A 9935-nucleotide genomic window follows, 5' to 3' on the forward strand; every position below is an offset into this window, starting at 1 on the left:
ACCGGTTCGTACTCATATCCTACAAAAACAATTGACGACAGCAAAAAGATAGACTATGCATATTTTATAAAAGTGTTTCATATAGATACCAGAGGCTCACATTACTGTCTGGAACGAAGGAGCTGGTGCTGGGGCACCTCGGGACGTGGGTGAAAGCGCACTTCAATGTCAGGCAGCTGACCAAAGAAGCAGGACCTCGTCATGCATATCCGGGGAAAGGCGGCACCTCTGAGACAATGAGATGAACTTCAGTGCAGAAAAGGCTCGCTGCACGCTGGCCTGGGTCGCAGGCACTCCCAGGACTACTTGAGCCAATGGGTAGAGTTTGGGATGGCGTTCCCTTCTCTCCTCCCAAAACTGCAACACGTTAGCGTCCCTTGAAACCCGCTACTCCTTGTCTAGCAATGCTCAGAAGAGCTGAGCGCCTTGATGTTTGTGTTTCTGAGGAGAAAACGTTTTGGTCCTTGCTGTTTCTGCTACCAGAGATTGAAGGTGTTTTGCTGTTTTCTGTAGTTGTAACTGTTGATTAAATCCCCCCTCCCCTTCGCGGTGCTAGAATTTAATTTCAAAGAGATTATTAAATCTGCTGAGTTATTTTGAAAGCAGATTAGATGCACCACAGTATGGCAACTCGTGCAGGTTCTAAAATATCCATCGGCCTTTGTATCGCTTTCTTATCCGATCAGTTGCACAATGAAATCAAGGTGTTTAAAGTAAATTGCACACAACTCTACAAAATTGAAGACAAGACACACCAAATAAAGCTTAAACTGAACGCCAAAAAAAATAAATAGATAACAAGGACAAAGAGAGCTATAGACAACACTAAAGGCCCGTTCACACTCTTGCGACCTCTGAACCAGAGAACACACTGGCGCCATCTATTGGGAAGCAGTGTAAACTCGGCGGTTTGGCATATTTTTTTTTATTTCTCGCGCATTATCCTTTTTTTCTTGGCTCGAAACACTTTTGTCAATGTTATAAACGAGCCTTTCTATGGGTATTACGCACATTTAACCTCGGAAATCCCGCAAAACCTTCGCTCTTGTGAAATGCAGTTCCAGGGACGCCGCATAGATGGCGCCGCAATGCCAATGTGTTCCCTCATGCTAAAAACATTTAAGACGTTTTAAGAGATCTCGTCTCTCTCAGCCGTACTCTGTCGCAAGAGTGTGAACGGGCCTTAAAGGGGCCCTGCAATCATATTTAAACGTCCACCTTTTTTGCGATTTTCACGTCTCTTGAAGTTCGGGCAAGCCAGCGGGCACGGAGAGAGTGACTAAATATCAGTGTGTCATATTTTAACCGGACGACGCGGAAACCTCCTCCACCGACGAGGGCGACCTGCGGTACCGAAAGCGCGCAAAATGTGACGTCTTTGGTCCTGGGCTTACTACTGGTCAGAGCCGCTAAAAGCTTCTTTTTAGTCGAAATACAAAATATAAGTGGCGCGAACCGTTTCAATTATTTATAAAAGTAGTTTTTGTTCAGTAGTTTAGATCAGAAAATAAACGAATGCAGTTCATAAAGTACGGAAACAAGAAATGACCCGTCGACATACCCGCCACCAAGCGGTGGAAAAGGCGGCGCATACTAGAAAGGACTAGTGGGATCTGGAGCCGACACGGAAAGGTCCCGGATGTACGCGGCGGCGCTGCGGTCGTATCGGCAGGAGGATCCGACCGGCTCCGAGCGTTCCGAAGGCTTTCGGTACCTTCGGCGAGAAGCTTTGTCTTGCAGTTTGGCCGTTTCGCGGTGTGGCAGCGCGAAGTGGCTCCCATTTTAAACTGATCTTTATTGCATGTTTACTATCGTTTGTGGCCAATGAAGTGTCATGCCGAATTAGTGTTTAATCGCGCAGCAAATGCAATGAGAGCCGCTCTGGCTGCCCGCTGCATACAGCCTCTCCAGAATATGCTTTAGTGGCGCCCTCTCGAGCCGTCGACACGGAGTGCGGCCGCCGTGAGCGCTCGCGAGGAGCCCACTATCCCTCCTCTAGTTCACGGCCACTCAAGCAACCAAGGACGTCATGAGGAAGGTTATTTCTTGCTTGTTTTTGTAATTTTAATTTGCCTATAACTTTTAAAATAAAGCGAATTTCGAGTTACAACGTTCAGTGCGCTCAGGTTCGGTGCAAATTAAAAATTAGTAAAAAAAGTCATTGCAGGGCCCCTTTAAGCGTGTTGTCTATACCTCTCTTTGTCCTTCTTCTGCGTTTAGTTCGCGATGAAAAACCAACTTGCCCAACTCACCATTTTGCCACCAAACAGGCTCATTTATTGGTCACTTTTGCTGACGTACGAATTGGGATTGTTCTAGTGTTAAATTTTCTTTGATGAGCCACTTCCAGTCCCAAAGAAAAGGTTGGGACGAACGTGGGCATTTGTTAAAGAAATACATAAGACTAGAAATCCCGCAGAATTTATAGCTACTGTGCTCATTTCGTTTGAGTTCTTGAGACGAACTTTATAAATTATAAAGACGACCGTTATCTGAAAACCTGATAATGAAACGCTACCTATATATATTTTTTTTTCGTTTTTTCTTTTTTACTTCTCACATGAATGAAACACCGCAAATATAATTGATTAGTTTTGTCCAGAAACGAAAAAAAATATTTATTTCGGTCCAACTCCAATCCGGTTTTTGCAAAAATATTTTTTTTCTTTAATTTTTTTGTTTACTTTTAAGGTTACCGTGTTTTTCGCCACGCACTTTTCACGCAACCTGCCTTCGCGTATGAACCGAAAACCGCATGGAAAACATATCGGTTCCACTCCGGAGCGAGAAATATGATTTCGTTCCAGGTCAACTCCGGTTTGCGCGAAAATAACGTTTTTGTCCGGTTTTCGGTTCACGGTTCGGGTTCGGTTCAGTACGCTGCGTGTAGTACGGAATCAGACCATTTGAAGTAAGGTCGGACGGAGATGAGTTGAGCTGGGTCACAGATGAGCTAATCAACATCCTAGCATCCTAGTGAACGTAACATGGAAAGGTAAAGAACGAAAGGACCAACTGCCGCCAGAGTACCAACTATTTTAATAGTTGGTAGTCTGGCGGCAGTTGGTTTTAAAAAAGAAGAAAAAAAAAAACAACATAACTACAAACAAATATTTTTCTAGTTTTGTTTCTTCTCTTTTCTGTTTGATCGATCGATGGCGTCTGGCTAATATTTTTATTCCTTCCTCCTGCTCGTGTTTCTAATCAACAAGATGATTGGTTGCTATTTTTCAACCCTGGAGAGTGGGGAAACAAAAGGGCAGGACAAAAATAAATCTAAAAAAATTTGAGTTTCGGGTTTTGCTGTACTTTTGTTTCCTCATTCTCCTGGGTTAAAAAAATGTCAGTTCTTAAGGGTACACTGACATCCACCCCCCACAACAAAAAAGTTTAAATGTTTGCCGGGCAATTTAATATGGCCGTCAGAAGACTACCCAATCAATATTTTGTTACAGGGCCACGTATATATTTTTAATAAGGTAAAAAAAAAAATGTTCCAATCCGAATCCGAAACATTAGCACGGATCGAATTAATAGCCGCGACTTGTGGACTGGGGAGGAGGGGGAAATGTAGAGGAGGAGAGAGTTGCCGGAAGTTACGCGGCTACGCCCAGCGTGGTTTTTTTTTTTTTTTTTTTTTACATTTTTATTTGTTTTTTCGGCTGTGCTTTGCCAAAGCAAATATATCCCAAGGAAATTCCAAGTACATCTTTGCGGGACATCAGTGACATCCCTGGGACGTTCCGGACAACTTCCGAAAAGTTCCAAACAGCCATCCCGGTTAAACTCTGCAAAAAACCCAGAAGAGGTTCCTCAAAAACATCTTTCTGGGCATTGTTGGAACCAAAATAGTATCTTATTGGGACAACACATTTCACAGAAATGTGTTGTAATTGAGGGACAGAAGTTGTTGAATCAATGTAAGAATTTATTATCAATAAGTTGTAAAAACCTACTTGGGTAAAATAAAACGTTAACGTCTGGAAAAGCTCCCTTATTTCTTGCATCCGGTTTCTTCATCAAACCTTCGTTGAGCGCGGGCAAGCCACTTCATAGTAGCTCTTTCAACTTCACTGAGTGTTCCCTGGTCTCGGGCTCCCTTGTTCTCAGTCAAGGGAGCTGCAAACAATAGCAGAAAACAGTGTTAAATAAGAACTGCGTGAGCAGTAAAGATGGGCCGAATCAGCTAAAGTTTGGCACAGTCAATAGGTGTTTTGCAATGTGAAGCACCAATAACTTTTAACGTGCAGAATGTATCATAGCGGAATCCCCTAATTCCAAAAATCTGTACATTAGAGCAGATACACATCCGTGCAGACAGTAGCGTCCAAAGTGCAATGATGAATGGAATACATTATAAGTAAAGTTCCGTGTTTTGTATGTTTCTTTTTAATCCAATTTGGGGGGCCGGGGGGGGGGGGGGGGGGGGGGGAGTTCTTTTTTCAGTGTTTATTCGTGCCCTAAATTCACTGTTTTTCTGTGTTGATATTTGGTGTCGACCCGAAGTCGGGGTGTATCGGGGCTGATACCGCAAGAGTGAATGCATATCTACGGTGTTCGTCGAAAACACAATTTTATATGAGCCATTTATTGCTAAATAGCTAATATCGAAACAAAATTTAGAAGAAGCGGCCTCGTGGACAGTTCAGTGCGGAGTGTGTTTGGAGTTAACACAAATAAAACTGCCGATAATTTCCACGCTGTGAAACTGAGGTTTTTCTTATTTAAGGAGGGGCTCAGTGGCGTACCAACTCGTTTTTAAGTGAGGGAGGCAAACCAGACACCCCCCCCCCCCCCCCCCCCCGCGGGCCCCCCCGATTGGTAGGCCCATGGAGGGGCTCCAGTTCGGTGCTCTTTGGTAACCCTCCGGGGGTTACTTTTCTGTCTTTATCGGGCTATACCGTAAACATGAAAACCTAATTATAGAACACTGGGCAGAAAAGTTGCTGCAATTTGTTTTTATAGGTGCGCAGCCAGTACATGCATAACAGAATAAAATTTAATTATAACATTCCATGTCACTGTTCTTACAAAACCAAAAGCTTATTATTTCAGGTTAAGCAGTTACCACACAACACTTTGCACTCAAGTTTGCGGAACTTCTTCCTCCCCCTTCGCTCAATACCAGCTAAAGTTCACCGCGACGTCAGGAGACCGGTTGTACATCAGGATTCTCCTCGTTTTTTGAGGTGTATTGTCTTCACCAATTGCTCTCGTCTGCCGTTTCTATAAAAATGCCAAATGTAAAAAAAAAATCACTACTCTATATTGCACACTATAATGCTCCAGATATAAGTGCTGGATTTTGCAATTAAACCATAAAATATAGCTTTGAGCTATTTGTCGCGGCCACCTCCGCAGTGGCCCTTCTCGCACACTATGATCGATTCCAGTTTAATACCATTAGAGATCAGAGCACCGACGGATCTAGTCCGGATTTCAGCAAAAATAAGCTGTTTCAGTTTGTGAACGTGGCCCCTTAAAAAAAAAAAAAGTTCTGAGGACACCTAAGAACTTTTTATAAGTCGTGAACGCGAAGCCATGAATGTCGTTCTTCCGGTCCTTTAGTTCGTCTGCAGTGTACTGGCGTCTACGCCAGTACACCGGTACACCGTGCTGTCGTGAAGCGACCGCAGACCCCCCTTCCCGCAACGCCTGCCACGAGAGCGGCGGCCGAGAACGCGCTCTCGTGGGAAGGCCGCCAATGGCTGCCAAGGAGCCGTTTTGGTCAGCCAATGGGCAATTCGTTCGCGCTTTTTTTTTTTTTTTTTTTGCTTTTTTTTTTTTTTTTTGCCGTTACAGACGCCGCCGGCTCCGCTTCCTGGGATAGATAATGCCTTAAAAAAAAAAAAAAAAAAACTTGTATGTTTTACCAGAACCAGTAAAGCAGCTTCATAAAGGCACTGGTTTGATTAGGTATTCATTTTACGTATGCTTGTTTAAAACCGATTTCTTAATGCTGCAGGCGCACAGTTTCTGTGCACAGATGCCGTCAAAGAAATTGGCATTACATTTGGTACTGCAATGCAGTTATTTGAACAGCATTAATTAACGCAAGGGAAACTTTAGCTAATCATGTTGGTAGTGGCGTAGGCAGAGGGAGGGGGCGGGAATCAACCCCCTCCCCCCCAACGCGGTACGTCCCGCTGCCCGCATTGGGCCCGCTCGCTACCCTGCTCACGCAGTCGGTCTTGCACGGGGCACGGAGAAAAGGGTGAGCACGGACCATCTCCAACTTATATGCTTTCGGGAGGAATGTTTGTGAGGTAGAAAATGCTCAAATAAATAATATAGTTCATATTTCTTCATTCATTTTTATTTGATGGGAGGCGGAGTACATCATCTCAGATATATATATATATAAAAAAAGAAAAACACGGATATTTCGAAACATTTCTGGGGTGAAGGATAGCAATTTCAAGGCAAATCATAAAAAACTATGCTCACTGAAGTACATGGTTAAATCAAACTAAAGTGGACATAATAAAGCGCACATGGTGACAATATAAAACAATGTCAGTGATGTAAAGAAACTCAAATGAATTGTAAAAACAATGGCACAGTAAGCAACAGGTGGCGCTGCGCTCAGGCACACCTTGTGCACTAATCAGAATTACATTCATTTGACTAGAAATTACTGCGAATAATAAAGTAACTGACTAGTTATGTCATAAAGAAATTTACAGGCCCTGTTGATCATTTCATTTACCCTAAGCGCCTACATATTAAGATACAGCCACCTGCGTTCACGTCAAAGAATATCCAGGATGTCCACCGCTTGAACTTCAATGTCGCGGTGAACATCGGAAAGCACTACACCGAGCAGTCGCTCATTCGAAGTGGACGTACTAAGGTATGTTTTCAACCGTCATAGTGAAGAGGACGAGCGCTCAGCTTCCGCCATTGTTACGGGTTTATGTCGCTATAGGATCTTGAGGAGACGATGGAAGTTTGGGAATAGTGCCTCCGGACAGAGGGTGATCGCCTGTAGCGCAGACGTGGCGGGCGTTTTATGTTTCTCTCTCTTTCATTGGACGCCTGGTATTTCTCTACTTTTGGCGAAGTTTTCCTCACTTCGTGAAATTTGCCTCGCCCGCGCTCACGGATGCGATGAAGCCCGTCTTGCTTTGCCTTGCATGTCGAGGTGGCATCCGATGCAATTCGTTATTATAAGATTAATATTTTCTTTGCAGTGAACATCAGAAACTGCGAAGAGCCTTCATATTCTCACTACGCATGCAGGCGCAAGGGTATTCAAGTTCGTTTCCAGGTTCGGCGTGTGGTTTGAGTGGTTGCGTGTGGTGTGTGATGTCATTTCTCCGACTGACGGAACGACGAGTTCCGACTGACGACTTCTCATCGCCCCGAGAATATGCCGCTGCTGCATATAGACCACACTGCAAGTTAAAGCGACCTAACAAAAATAAGACTCTTGTTCTTTCGACATCTTGTTCTGTAGCACGAATTTGTTAAACCTTTAATAGATAACAGATTTTGGTTTTGTGATTGTTTAGAATTACCCACGCCCTATATATGAACTCTTGGTGTTTGTGCGAGGACAGTTGCTCCGATATTTCAGCGTCGAGTTCTTTTTTTTTTTTTGCTGCTTAATGTTTTCATTTTATTTCATTTATTGGTTCCCCTTAAGACCCACGAGGGGTATTACAAAGGGGGGGACATTTGGCAGGACAGTGTCAAAACAAAAGAACGCTAGTAATATAAAACAAGAAAATTATCACAGATGGAGATGAACGGCAACATTATCGGCGAATTTCTGTGGGTCTATTATTGTGACAATGGTTTCGGGTAGTTGGTTCCAGTCACTAATAGCAAGCTGATGAGGCGAGAACTTGTAAAGGTTAGTTCTGGGAATGTCAAGGTGTAATTTGCAGGGGTGGTCAAGTCGGCGTGAGATAAAAGGGGCAGGTTTAAAATATATCGACTTACGAGATGGAGAGTGATAAAAAAGTTTGTGAAGCAATTACAGTCTGTTTAACGTTCTACGGTCTTTCAAAAGAGGAAGCTGTAGAGATGATTTTAGAGAGGTTACACTTACTGGGAAGTTGTAGTTTCGCAAAATGAAACGAGCTGCTTTATTTTGAATTGACTCTAATTCTTTTTCTAAGAAGACTTGGTGAGGATTCCAGATGGCTGAAGCATATTCCAGAATGGGTCGTATTAGAGCGGTATAAGCTATTAGTTTAGTTTTTTTAGATAGAGGGAACGTCTGAGAAAACCGAGTGATTTGTTAGCTTTGGCTGATATATGGTTAACATGATATTCCCAAGAAAGATTACTGCTTAGGAAAACTCCGAGGTACTTATAGTGCATCAATTGCTCTATGTGGTTGTTGAAAAGTGTATAATTAGATTTTGTCGAAACACGTTTAGTACTAAAGACCATGAACTTAGTTTTTTTGAACATTAATTTCCATCTGCCATTTTCCACACCAAGACTCGATCTTGACAAGGTCATTTTGCAAAGTGCTACAGTCATTTACATTATGAATTCTAGAGTACATCAAACAATCATAGAGTCGAGTTAATACAGAGAGACAAATCATTAACATAAATCAGAAATAATAACGGTCCCAGCACGGTTCCCTGCGGTACACCTGATCCTACTTGCATGGTCGTAGAAAACTGTTCATGAAGAGAAACGTACTGAGTTCTAGATGTTAGAAATGATTCGATCCAATTTATAACGCCTCTGTCAATATGAAAAGAGTGAAGTTTTTGAATCAATCGACAGTGGGGAACTTTATCGAAGGCTTTTGAAAAATCAATGGAGATGGCATGAATATCTGTCTTGGCATCTACGATTTCATGAATATCTGTAGTTAATTCAAAAAGTTGCGATTCACATGAGAGAGACCGTCGAAAACCGTGCTGGTTTGCAAACAATAGATTATTGGAAGATAAGCGATTCCTTATTTGTGAATATTTGACATGCTCCATCAGTTTACTAGGTACACTCGTTAACGAAATAGGTCTGTAATTTGTTATACACATTTTAGAACCGTTTTTGAAAACTGGGGTTACTTTAGCATGTCTCCAGTCGACTGGTATGTCACAGGAGTACAACGACTGATTGAATAAACTGGATAATAAAACACATGACACTTCTTTGGTTAGCTTAATTAGTTTAGTTGAAATACCATCGGGCCCAGGGGCGGAATTGAATGGAAGATCATTTATTAGTTTTTCAATGCCGGCTGGTGAAACGTCGAATTTGGCCATTTCATGAACAACTTCATGGGGTGAAATGGGCATAGGTAATGGGAATTCTTCCTCTGTGAAAACTCTACAGAAAGCTAGGTTCATGGTTTCACATGCTTCTAATTCGGTTAGATAATTCCCGTCGGGATCAATAAACTTGAAAGGTAATCCGATTATAATGCAATTAAATGCAAAGGTGCAAGCGAGCTGGACAGTAATGATGAAAATAATCCCTGGAGAAGGGGAACAAGAGGGACAAAGGACAAACACAAATCTCCAAACACAGCTAGGTGATGGTGCGCGACCGATAAAATCCGCCTGGTCCGGGTATCGAACCCGGGACATCTCCATTACAGGTGGAGCGCTCTACCAACTGAGCTAACCAGGGGTTAGACGTCAGTAGAGCAAACGGGTTTTATCAGCCGCCACCAGTCTAACACCAACAAGGGTGGAGCTTGCAATTTAAGGTTATGATTATAATGCAATTAAATGCAAAGGTGCAAGCGAGCTGGACAGTAATGATGAAAATAATCCGTGGAGAAGGGGAACAAGAGGGACAAAGGACGAACACAAATCTCCAAACACAGCTAGGTGACTGGTATTGTAGTGAGTGCGCAGGCGAGCTGGTGGAAATTAACCATTCTGATGTTAGCCTGAGACTGAGGCAGGAAAAGAGGACGTTTAAAAATAGAAGAAAAAGGAACAGTCGAGGATACG

The sequence above is a fragment of the Ixodes scapularis genome, unplaced genomic scaffold, assembly GCF_016920785.2.
Source record: "Ixodes scapularis isolate PalLabHiFi unplaced genomic scaffold, ASM1692078v2 PGA_scaffold1__304_contigs__length_218370807, whole genome shotgun sequence".
NCBI classification, from domain to species: Eukaryota; Metazoa; Arthropoda; class Arachnida; order Ixodida; family Ixodidae; genus Ixodes; species Ixodes scapularis.